The sequence below is a fragment of the Equus przewalskii genome, chromosome 19, assembly GCF_037783145.1.
Source record: "Equus przewalskii isolate Varuska chromosome 19, EquPr2, whole genome shotgun sequence".
NCBI classification, from domain to species: domain Eukaryota; kingdom Metazoa; phylum Chordata; class Mammalia; order Perissodactyla; family Equidae; genus Equus; species Equus przewalskii.
Window position 1 is genome coordinate 6,479,887 of NC_091849.1, and position 13,202 is coordinate 6,493,088.

General features: G+C 47.4%; 1 long non-coding RNA gene across 1 annotated transcript; it reads right to left on the reverse strand.

The window, feature by feature from the left end:
• Nucleotides 1-4,514: 4,514 nt before the first annotated feature.
• Nucleotides 4,515-12,185, reverse strand: LOC139077223 (uncharacterized). Its single transcript, XR_011529549.1, has 2 exons — nt 11,117-12,185; nt 4,515-7,974 (listed from the first exon to the last, which is right to left on the reverse strand). It is a non-coding gene; the product is annotated as an uncharacterized lncRNA (long non-coding RNA).
• Between the last annotated feature and the right edge of the window lie 1,017 nt (nt 12,186-13,202).

Below are 13,202 nucleotides of genomic sequence, written 5' to 3' on the forward strand. Positions count from 1 at the left end.
ACAGTTTACTTATCCATTCACCTACTGAAGGACATCTTGGTTGCTTCCAACTTTTGCCAATTATGAATAAAGCTGCTACAAACATGCATAGGCAGGTTTTTGTGTGAACATAAATTTTCATCTCCTTTGGGTAAATACCAAGGAGCACAATTGCTGAATCATATGTTAAGAGTATGTTTAGTTTCATAAGAAACAACCAAACTGTCTTCCAAAGTGGCTGTACCATTTTGCATTCCCACCAGCAATGAATGAGAGTACCCGTTGCTCGTAGCCATTTTTTAAAAGTCAAACTTCACAAAGAACATGAAGCTTGAAAAAGACCTTGAGCTATAGATAAATGAGATTTGTAAGTGGACAGAAGAGAGGAGAAGAGAGTCTGGGTTTGGAATCACATTCTGGGAAACTGTGAAGTCCAGAAAGGACTTAGGCATGTGAAGTTATAGACATACAATCCCCTGACTTGCCCCAGGGGGACATGATCATTTCCCCCTCAAACCTCTTGGACGCCCCTGCTTAGATCCCTCTGCCCCCAGCAAATTTTCCAGGCAAAGCTATTGGGAGTTTCTTCCTTCCTTTTCTTTGGGACCCGTCTAGTAAGGAATTTGGCTTCACCCAAAGAGAGATCTGACTTTTGTTTCTTGCCCCTGGGAGGTAACTTCTAAAGCCTTGAATGCCCTGAGTGATAGAGGAGTCTTTGTTATTCATGGTCAGGCCCTTGGACCACACAAGGTAACTGATGCTAATGAGGTGACTCATGGTGGTCCCCTCCATCAGCCCAAATTCCATGGAGTGGAGAGCTGGAACTGAGTTCAACCACATTGGCCATCAACCAATCAATCATGCCTATGTAATGAAGTCACAATAAAAACTCTGGACACCAAATCTTGAGTGAGCTTCCCTGGTTGGCAATACTCCATGTGTATTGTCACACATTGATACTGGAGGGTGATGCATCCTGAGGTCAATGGAGACCTTCTATTTGGAACCCCCCAGACTCTGCCCCACGCATGTCTTCCTTTGGCTGGTTCTAATCTTTTCCTTGTAATAAACAATAGCCATGAGTATAACAGCTCTCAGTGAGTTCTGTGAGTCTTTCTGGTGAACTATTTGAAATGGGGGTAGTTTCAGAAAACGCCTGAAGTGACAGGTGGTGTCAGAAGCAAAGCCAGCCTTGGGGACTGTTGTCTCAGACTCTGCAGCTTGACTAGCTCCAGGTAAGACCCTCTGCCTCTGTGCATCCTCTGGACAACAGACAACCTCGTCTTTCAGTTGTTCCACTGTAACCCCAAGAAATAGCCACATGTTGTTGCTTACTGCAGGTACCAAAACTGTGTCTTAGAGGAAGTAACAAGGTTCTTATCTTTAGCTGTACACTAACAGTTATTACAATATCATAATATAGATTTTATTCATTAAGTATCTGGCTTTGTGCATGCAAGTGTGTAACCTGCATTCTGTGTGGTGTGGAAATGAAACTTTTTTTTATAGGAACGCCTCTCTCCCTTGTGTTTTCCACATGGAAAGGTCATTTTTGCCTGTCATCATTTGGAGTATTTATTTTAAAAAGCCAAACTCTTCTATTTGTGCTTACTCTGGCTTTTCATACTAAATAAATCCTTAACATTGGCAAAGGGCCTGACAAGCATTTAGTATTAATTAATTCTTGGAAGCCTCTGGGGAGAAGGTAAGTATTCCTGGGCACTGACAAAATGGATTGTTTCGTTAGGCAGGAAAACCACCCCCTAAGGCCTGAGCCACTGCCCCTCACAGTTCTCTCAGCACTGGGCTGGCCTGGTGCCTCATGCCACCCAAGGCTTGAAGGCAGGGATGGACTAGGGCACAGCGTGCCGTGTGTTGGTCTCTTTTCTTTCCCTTTCCCTACAGCTTCACTCCAGGCTTTTCAAATTCCAGGTTTGTCCCTATTTAGGAAATGAATTTTACTAGAATTTTCCCCCAAAGTTATATTTGGAAGTTCAAAGAGAGAATCCACAGGTGTCTGTTGCTGACAAAGTGTAAAACTTGCTTGGGCTAAGTGCCTGTCCTTTGTAACCTCTGACAATCTCCCAGGTAATTTTTTTTTTTTTTTTAAAGATTTTATTTTTTCCTTTTTCTCCCCAAAGCCCCCCCGGTACATAGTTGTGTATTCTTCGTTGTGAGTTCTTCCAGTTGTGGCATGTGGGACGCTGCCTCAGCGTGGTCTGATGAGCAGTGCCATGTCCGCGCCCAGGACTCGAACCAACGAAACACTGGGCCGCCTGCAGCGGAGCGCGCGAACTTAACCACTCGGCCACGGGGCCAGCCCCCCAGGTAATTTTTTAATTATTTTAAAAATTTAAATCCTGCCTTTTTCCTGCTGGAAGGCTGTGCTTGTCTCCTTCTCTTCTGCTCTTCTCACCTCCCCCCCCCCCCACCCCCCCAGGCCCACCTTCTTCAATCTAGAAATAGACTGGAGGCCCTGATGGGCGGGAGACTCCTGTGCCAGACATCTGAATTTGCACTGCCCGTTGAATGTGTAAATAATTAGGACACTGGCCCTGATGCCCTTGTTATGCTTAGTTGTGATTTTTTTAATCAAATTTTTATCAGATTTGATATATAGAGTTTGCAGCTAAAGGGATAGTAGACTCTACTCGCTTATCGCAGTTGCCTCGCATCAGCTCTTTGTGTAGCCTGTCTCATCCACTGTTGGGCAGAGACCTCCTTTTAGTCATTTTCTTCTTCCGAATAGGGCTTTGCACAAAACTAATGCTCAGTGTGGTGGATAATACTATGATTCGCCAATATTCAGCTCTCTTCTAATTTGGGATTACAATTTTCTATACCCTTGAATTTAGGCGTGGCCAAGTGATAAGTTCTGGACCAAGACATGAGAGTGGAAGTGATGTGTGTCCCTTCTGGGCTAAGGCATTTATTTGCCAGAGCTTGGCTCTCCCCTCTCCTGTCGTGGGAAACACAAGCCTCATGTAGAGATGGCAGTGTTATAAGATGGTGTAGAGTAACTTTGTGGAACAAATCCCCTATCCCCACCACCAACCCATATTGGACACGTAGCATGAGGGGGAAATGACCTTTCACTGTGTCCAACCTCTGAGATTTTAGTGGTGTTTGTTGCTATAGCCTAGCCTAGCTTATGGGGTGGCAAGCTACAGCCCATGGCCAAATCTGGCCCTCCACCTGAGTTTGTAAATAAAGTTTTATTGGAACACAGTTACACCCATCCATATACACCTATTACATACACATACAGCTGCTATCACGCTGCAGTGACAGCCATGAATCATTGTGACAGAGACTACATGGCCTGGAAAGCAGAAAATATTTACTATTTTGCTCTGTAGAGAGCAGGTTAGCTAATGCCTGCCTATCCTGATTGACACACTCAACAAAAAGTTTCTTGACTTACTCAATTGGCAATATAAAAGGTGGAGGCCCCAAACTGATTCTAAAATAATGTCAGATTATTTTGCATGATAATCAATGCAGCTTAATTGGCAAGCATGTATTGAGTGCCAATTATGCGTCTGACTTGGGGAGAAGGCTTTCTCCTTGGGGCTCTCGGTTCAGAGGGGGAGAAGGTGCTCCTCGTCTTTGTAAGTTTGGGAAGGTGGGACTCAGGTAGGAAGGAGGCTGTGAGAAGAGCATTAAGAACCCCAAGGACTCTGCACTGGCTGAAGGATTTCTCACCACTATCTCCATTAAAATTCATTAATTCATTCATCAAAACTGTCTTGAGCTGCCATTTACTTAGTCCGTAGCTGACTAGATGGCCAGAGAAATCATTAGGCAATTACGATGCAGCGTGCTAAATGTTTGGGATGGGAGTGGTACAGGACGCCTGCGAAGGTTCTTCTTTAGATCTATCCCACCCTTGATCCAGCCAAGGTGGTAACTGGTGTCATTCCCCGAGGCTGAAGCCAGGCAAAGGCTAAGAATGTGTGATTCACCTGCTGGAATATTTGGGACTCTCCTTCCCTCTGGAACAGTCTCTTCACGCCTGATTCGCACAGCAATTCCTAGCTCCCTGCTTTACGGACGGCCCCACTGCTAAGGCTTGTAATACAAAAGAGCTTTGCCTGTGCACTTCTGCCCTTGGCTCTTCTCATTTGATCCTCCCCTAAGAGGCAGCGTGGAAAAAAGCATCTATTGATCAGGACAGCACAATCAGAATTGGTGATTTTCATTTTGGGGGCCCTGGGGGGCGGGCTCTGGGTTTGGGAGGAACGGGCTGGGTAAGCAGGGTGGGAGGTAAATGAGCGCAGGTACACACAAGCTGGAGGGGTGGTGAATGTGAAGTCTGAAGTCTGTGGTTTTATGTGAAGTTTGCCTTCCCCACCTTTGTACCTCCAACAAATTGATTTGATACCCAGTTCCAGCCATCACCTTATTTCAAGTTCGGTTACCAAGGCAACAGAGGGCACACTGCTGGGACAGTCTGCCCGTGTCCTGCGCCGACCAAAGCTGTTAAAGCCCATCAACTCGGCCTCCGAGAAGCACTGGACACGGGCACTTTCAACTTCCAGCCAGGTCCTTTATTTATTTTATTGCCTCAGCAGCAAAATGAGTTATTGAACCGTGCAGTCTGTCGACGAGCGCAGCTTTGCCCCTGCATCCCGCGGATGCCTGAGCCCTCTGCAGCCCAGACGCCTTCTGGGGATGGTGAGTGCTCACCGGGGAAGCCAGGCAGCGGTCATCCTCCGCCCCTCGGGGACGGCCGGGCGGCAGTGAGGGATGGCGCCACCGCGCTAGAGGTTCTTCCAGAGCCTGCGAACACGTGAGGAAAGCCGTGTCTGCAGGCTCCGCTCACGGAGAAATACACACGCCCGCAGAGTCTGCGTGCACCTGAGCGGAGGGACTAGACTCCCCGGCTGAGGGCTCTTGTTCTAAGTTTACTCTGCTTCGGATAAATTTCTTAGTTTAAAAAAAAAAAAAAACTTCAGATGTGTCCAAGATTCGACAATCCACTGTCCTAGGGACTATCTGACCCAAAGGAAAGTTGTTTTCACTGTGCCTCCTGAGGGGTCTCCCGGTCCTCTTGGGCCTGCTCTAAAAATGGTGAACTTGACAGAGACCATACTATTATGTCACCAGCCTGCTTCTGTTTTTGTACAGCCTGAGAACTAAGAATGGTTTTTACATTTTTAAGTGTAAAATGTAAAAAAGAATATTAGCATTTTGGGGGGAACAGTTGCTCAAGGAGTTGACGATATTCTTTTTTGGCTGAAAAAGCCTAAAATATTTACTCCCCAGCCCTTTATAGAAACAGTTTGCCAGCCTCCATTTACTCACTTGGATGCAGGGGGTGGGGACGGGGAGGGGGGGTGGGGAGGGCCCAGGGAGACTGGCTGTGGGAGGCGCAGTGATTGTAGAGGCTCCACTGGGCTTTCTCCACTAGGATGGCTCTTACCCCACAGGCCAAGGACCCACTATGGATGCTGGGCCAGCTTCCAAGTATGTCTATCCCAATTAGACAATCAGGGACCAGAGAAATGACCACCAGCGGGGTCCATGGACCCAGTGGGCCCACTGTGAGCTGGGCCCAGGCCAGGACTCCATTTACTACCTGGCTTCTTTATGTTCCTAATCTAAGGTGGGCGGGCATGACATTGCTTTGTGACTCTACAATGTCAACTTGGATCCTGTGTCCAACAGTCTTCAAAACATTTGGGTATCTGCCTTTCTCCAGTGGACAGTTATCCAAGTAAGTGACCATAGTTCCCTTTGGGGAATCGTTACCATGTATACTTGCCATGGTGTTGCAGGCCCTGCCTTCCTTCCTTCCTTCCTCCATCCTTCCCTCCCTTCCTTCCTTCCTTCGTTCCTTCGTTCGTTCCTTCCTTCCTTCTCTCCTTCCCTCCTCCTGGGGACACAGATTCTCCTCCAGTCGGTGAGCTCTGGGTCCAAAATCTGGATCACGTCTAGAAATTGAGTGAAACTGGGGTACTGCCCTCAGCCTCCAGTTCCTCCATGCTTGATTTCCTTGATTGCACAGATGGAATGCTATCCTTTTTGGCTGCCCCTCTATTTTGCCCCAGGGGCCCTGTGTTCTAGTAACTATTTTCCTAACTCCCTGTGGGTCAGGACCCCTGGCTACACCTCTGACCTGCACACTCACTGTGATAATTGCCTCCCCTGGCTTCTGATGGTGACATGCCATGAAGTGGCCTCTGTGGTTTTGGAGTCCTTTCATTCCCTTTCCTGTCGGTGAGTCCAGGTCTGTGGCAGCGTGTCCTGCAGAGCCACCACTGAACTTCTGAGCGCAGCCGGAGCCCCTCTCACCAGCGGACTCCTTAGTGCCTTGGGGAGCAGAGTGTCCCATGGACCTTCATGGGGAGTCTATCCCCCTGCTGAGTTTTCCAGCCTTGTGTAGGATACCCCGTGAGCATGTACATTCCTCTGAGCAGTTTAATCTCTTCACCACGTGCCGCTGAAGCTCTGGCATTCTGGCCTCAGTGCAGCATCACCTCTCCCACTACCAGGGGCCTTCCTGGTAGCATGTCCGCACCATCCCCCAGGCCCTTCCTTGGATGCTCCATCCTGGATCCAGGAGAAGGCTCCCAACCCATAACATTTCCTTTATCAGCCGTCGTGTTCCACCCCCGTTGCCCCAGCATCCTCAGAGTCCCGTCCTCTGCATGCCCTGCCCGCCCTGCTGCTCCAGGTGGTGGGTCCTGCAGCTCCAGCTCCTTAGTGGGAGAGTCCCTTTCCTCCTTCTCAGGCCCAGCATGTCCCTGGCTGGGCTAAGTTGTGCCTTTACCCTAGTAATAGGATTTGTGGCCAGAAGGGGAGATGGGTCTGACCCTGAAAGGAGCACACACGTTTGATCGGGGAGAGGCCTCTGCACCATCTTCAAGCAGGGGGCTGGGGAGGAGCAGCCTATTCTGTGGGCTCAGAGGGGTCAGCAGTATCCAGACTTTCAAGATTCTCAGCAGCCTCACCCTGGGCATCCCATCCCATGTGTCAGGGGACCATTCTTTCCAACCAGAGCCCTGGCCTTGGTACAGCAGGCATGGCTTGTTTAAAAGTGTAAGCCTTTCTGAAACTGCTGCTCTGGAGATGGAGTTCCTTGCCTGTCTTCAGTCTTGTCTGCCTCCCCCTGCAGAAGATGAGAGCCTCTTTACCTGCCCCCAAGAAGGCCCCTGGCTGTCAAACCTGGCTTTAAATGGTTGATTAATCACTCTCAGGTTTTCCTTATCTTTTTCCAGAAGTCAATCAGCTTCAACAGTAGTCACGCAATTCTGTTGTCCTTATGGCAATGATTTCCCCTGCATTTCTCAAGTGCCGGATGCATGGCACCAGTTAATGCATTCCCTACACTCATATGCTGTCCCTTTTCACCACTGCTGGAGGTTCCAACAACCGTGCTTCCATCGTGTGCCAGGGCTGTCTGGCCTCTGCCTCCCACCAGCGATGGGTTTTCATCATCAGTCTGGTGGCAGATGATCCAGCTCCAATATCTCATCTTAGTGTCTGCTTTCTCCAACCACTCCTGGTACCTCCCAACTGTCACATGTTGGGTTCTCTGGGAAGTCAACTCTGAGGGGAAGATTATTGTCCGGGTGTTTATTAGGGAGAGGTCTGGGGAGCCACACCTGTGGAAAGGAGAGGAAGGAAGCAGAATGGGCAGAGGAAGGCCTCAGGTGACCCCTTGGGGAGCTGTGGAGCTGGAAGGGCCCTTTAGAGTTGTCCCAGCTGGCGTCCTTTGTAACCCTCCATCACTGGGTGTGAGCCACCTGGAAACGGTGTATGACCTTGGGCAAGGTGACTCTTGTCAGCTGAGGCACTTTGACATTTGAGGGCTCTCTTGTGATAGCACTTCCAGCAGCTGGGGAGATAAGTTGTTCCTGAACAGGCTCTGGGTAGCACATCGCAGTGTCCACTGCGCCCTGGTCAGATTCTCCAGCTTGCAGTCCCAGCTTGTCTGCTGACAATGGTGGCCTTGGATAAACCTCTTATTCTCTCTGATCCTCAAGTTTCCTTAAGTTAAAAAAAAGAGTTAATATTAACATATGCCCATTTTAGACAAACATGGAAAATATAGTAAAGAAGAAGGAGTCACCTGTAGGCTCACCACGGAGACAGACATCTCCACCCTGGACTGTGTTTCCTGTCTGTTGGCTCCACATTTTTAACATAGTTGTGACCGTGTACAATGTTCAATTTTGCATTCTCATTTTCACTTAACATTATACAATGAGTGTTATCACCAACTCTGTGTAAACATTGATTTCAAAGGTAAATTGTTTCTGGTTATAAAAATAATAGCTATTCATAATAGAAAAATCATCCATCATCTCTCCCTTAAGAAATAACCATAATTAAATTTTGTTGCATAGCCCTCCAGTTTTTCCCTGTGTGTGTTTATAAATAAAATTGGGGAATGTTTTCTAAACGTTACTCTTTTGGAGATGTTTTCTAACACTGACATCCAATTCTCTGAACACCAACTGGGTGTCCTACAATTCAACACAATTTTAACATTGTCTACCCGTAGCATCAGATTCCACAGGTTTAAGATGCTCAGTCCCATAGGACCACCAGATGCCAGTTGCAAGTCCCAAGGAAAGCCATCCATACTTCCGACGCATGGCTATAAATCAGGAGTACCCACGACCCCCTCCTCAGGTTGGATAATTTGTTAGAATGGCTCACACAGCTCAGGAAGACACTTCACTATTTACTATTATTATTGTTATATGCATACAGTTTATCATAAAGAATACAAATGAGTAGCCAGATGAAGAGGTATGGAAGCTTCCTGAACTCAGGAGCTTCTGTCCTGGTGGGGGTGGGATGCACTATTCTCCCAGCACATGGATGTGTTTGCCAGTTCGGAAGCTTATCAAATCTCCTTGTTTGAGAGTTTTTATAGAGCTCAGTCTCCAGCTCCCACTTCCCATGAACTCAGGTGTGATCAAAGGGGGCTCCTTATGAATACTGAAGATGCGCCTATCACTGAGCAAATCCGAGGGTTTCAGGAGCTCCGTGCCAGGCACTGGGGACAAAGACTAAATATAGCTTTTATTATACCACAATTTAAATCTTTTTTTCTCAGTTTACATCCTGAAAATCCCTCCTACATATGACATATTCGTCTACACCGTCATTTTAAATATTTGCATAATATTCTACGGCTCGGTATATAGCATAGCTTAATTAATCTCCTTTTGAATATTTTTTCTAATATAAATAATCCCCTTATGAAGATCCTTACATGTAGATCTTTGTTTTCATCTCGTAAAATCTTAGAAGTAGAATTTTGGGGAAAGAATCTATGAACATGAAGTTATTAAAGATATATCGCCAGATTACCCTCTTGAAAGTTGGGCTAATTTACTCCCTACTGGAAGTGCACACAGACACCACGTGGGCAGTTGTCATGCTTTCATAGCACTATATCAAGTTTGTTCTAGAGACGCCAATTGTGCCTGGCCACACCTGGAGTCCCTTAGAGGGGAAATTGCTCACCCAGAGTTCCTTTTGCAGAGGCAGCCTCTGTGGCCCTGCTTCTATAAGATAATAACCCCACCCTCCCTTGAGAAGACTCACCCAAAGCAGGCGGTCCACAGGCTTAGAAGCAGCCCACGGCTCCCTGGAGGGAATGGGACAGAGAGGGCAGAAGACGTTACTGTCTGTATGTGTATGTGTGTGTCTCTGTCTAGATCTTCATCGACATCTGCAGGCATATCTATGTCTATATCTGTGAATGTGTGTGTATTTAAAGAGTGGCTGTTTTGCATTTAAAAAAAGATAGGAAGAGAGTAAGAGAGAGGGAGACAGAGAGAGAGAAAGGAAGGAAGGAAGGGAAAGAAAGAAGGAAAACAAAGGTGCCCTGGTCTGTTGGTTGTTGGTACCTTGATGACCATCTTTGGAAGTCCCCTCTAAATTATAATTGTTCGTTTCAGTGAGGTTTCACATCTCTGCAAAGGATCAGGGGTGCTCAGTTTGTGCCATGGCAGTGAATAAACTGCTCCTGGAGAGTCTGTCTGCATGAGGGTTCCCAGTGTTTTCATATAACATGTTCCTGCTGTTCTCTGGGAGTCTGACGGGGCTACACTTCATGAATGATTCTCCTTTCCCAGAGATGAACTCTCCAACAGTTGCTTTTTACACATAGTCTTTTAATAATATTCTCCAATATTGTTCTTTTACTTCAAAATTGAACAGAGAATCAACCGGATTAAATATAATGGGCATCTGATTGAACATTAGGATTTGCTACTCTTGTGTCATGCAACAATTTTCACGTTTCATACTTAAATATTTTAAGTTTAGAAAGCCAGAAATGATAATTTTTCCATATTCCACCAGGTGTAAAATACAGTGGGGTCCAAGGGCAGTAGAATTGCATCCCGCAGAAGCTTACCATACCTAGAGACGACAACACTGCAGACGTTGAACTGGCAGGCAGAACCTCAGCGTACAACATCTCAGAGTGTCTGCTCACTAGCTGATGTGTAGAAATGAAAACCTCTGAGTCCAACAAGCTGTTGAGAGTGTTGATGTGTGTGGATGGTATGAAACTGGAGCACACACTGGTTGGGGTGGAGCGCAACGACCACTTAACAAGCTGATAATCTATGTTCGGTGTGTTTTTGGGTTAGGCTTTTTTAGATATTTTAGATTTTTTTACATATAAAAATGGCTAAGAGATCCAGGACATTAATGTAATATTTATTTACCTTTGCTTTTCCAACCCCCCCAACTTCTTTATAAAGAAATAAATCCCTGTCACAATACTCCCTAATAAAAGACATGGGAGTCCTAAGTACGAATTAGACACTCCTGCTAACCCTGCTTAACTCTTATAAAATCCACTTAATAAATCATTCGTCATTTAGGCCTCTCCCTCATGCACAGCATCTACTCTGGGACCTTTTCACAGTCTCTTATCCCTTCCGTTTAAGCCTTGCCATCATTTCTTAGAGAAGAGGTATTAATGCTCTGCACCCTCGCTGTCACCCTTGAGAACCGCCCGCCTTACTTCCTCCATTTGGAGCCTTCCTTAGCCTCCTGAGCAGAGGGCCCCATCCTAGGGCACCATTTCTCTGCTAAATGGCCCTCATGGCTTCTCGAAAACAAAGACACGGATGCCTCTGTCGCTGCAACCGGCTCTTACCTCGGTCACTTCCTGCTGGTGTGCGACTCCTCAAAGACAATGCCTTAGGTTTTGCTAAGTGTTGGACATTTTTCTTGAGGCGTTTTTGAGAACCACCAAGGAAACTGCTCTTGGAGAGCTGTGGATCTCTTCAAGCTGCTCTCACACCATTTAGGAGGCAGGCGTGGTGGCAGAGGGAGCTCAAACGATTTGCTCATCAGCTGATCCATCAGCAACAGCCCAAGTGGATCTGCAGCAGGACTTCATGCCCCAACCTGGTGCCTTCCGCAGGATTATTTTGTCACTGTGGTGCTTCACTTTATTATAAGCCCCCGGAGGGATGGGTTCCACTTAGTGGAGAATCATGCGACATTCTTAGTAAAGCTCCAGGTGATATAAAAAGAATTCTGTTCTCTCTCTGCGATCGAGGCGCTGAGGGCAGAGTCCCTGCTGTTGGATGACAGCAATCGTAGTAAACGAAGGACCTGATTTGTGAATGGTTAATAAAGATGAACAAGGTGCTGGCAAGGGGGAGTTCTCTGAGATGTGCTGGTGATCAGAGCCCTCCCTCCGTACAGACGTGATCGTGTTGGCATCCTTGCTATGAAACGGCTGGCATGTTGTGTGGACCGGATCGCTCGGCACCCGCCCCCCTTCCTCATGTGCTTCTCCGCACTGCAGAGCTGGAAGGCTGAAATCCACATTCCGTATTTCCTGCAGCTAGGATTTGGGAGGTGAACTAAGTCCTCCCAGTTAGATGCTGTATTAATTATCTATATCTATTGCTAAGTAACAAATTACTCCAAAACCTAGGCACTTAACATAGTGACATTTATTCTCTCTCCTAGTTCTGAGGGGCAGGAGTCTGGGAGCAGCTTGGCTGAGCTGTTCCGCCTCAGGGTCCCTCATGAAGCCTGGGTGTCCACTGGCTTCATGAGACTGTTGTCTCTGAAGCTGGGGGAGCTGCTTCCACGTTCGCTCACATGGTTGTTGGCAGGCGGCCTCAGTTCCTCACCACATGGGCTTCTTTACAGGGCCACATGAATGTCCTCAAGACAAGGCAACTAGTTTCCCCCCCAGAGCGAGGGATCTGAAAGAGAAAAAGAACAAGAGAGCGTAGTGATGATAGAAGTCATACAACCCAATGTTGGAAGTGACACACCGTCACTTCTGCTGTGTTTTCTTGGCCACACAGACCACCCCTGGTACAATGGTGGAGGGAGTACACTAGGATGTGAACAGCAGGAGGCAGGGATCGTTGGGTACCATCTCAGAGGCTGGTTATAGCAGACACGGGTCCAGGAGGCTCCAAAGGCAGAAATGAGGTGGGAGCCATTTTCTTGCTTACATGGCAGCTTTTCGCTAACAAATAGGTTAACTGGGAGGGATTTGCTGCAGCATGTCCAGCCTCGTCTTCATGGATGTTGAAAGGCATTCTGGTGGCTATGGGGACCCAACTCAGCACTATCCAGTCCGCAGCTTCCTGGTGGTGGCAGCATAGCTTCCTGATCTTTGCATCTCAGCTCAGGCAGTTGTGTGCTCTTGAACTCAACAGTTCCAGAGGCCACCACCTGGAGGTGTGCTGATAGCCATTCCTCCAACCCTTCCAATGTACTACATTCTCTCCCCTTAAAAATAGCTGCAGTATCGTCCTAGTCCTGAGACTGGACCATGACCGATATAGACAGCGATCACTCCTCCGGGTGTTAACAGCAAACACAATAGTGCCAGGGACTCTTCTAAGCAGGTTACACTCATTCAGCAGATTTTACAGATGAGAAAACTGAGATGCTGAGAGATTAAGTGAATTTCCCACACTTGCACAAGTAATGAAAAGTGGAGCTGGACCTCAGAGCCCACACTCTTACCCCTGGGCCACACCGGGGCCACTCAGAAGGCTGCGTCTCGCACAGTCCTCTCTTGGAAGGATGGCAGTGGCTAATAGGACTTTAGTGCCTGGCTACAAAGGCTGACAGGCTTGGGTTTCTTCATATGATCATTTTTTATTTTATGAGACATCTGGCAGGTAACAATTCACTGTCAGGAACCTCAGGCTCAGGGCAAATTGTGGCACCAGGCTAACAGCCAAGACCAGCGAGTAGAGGCC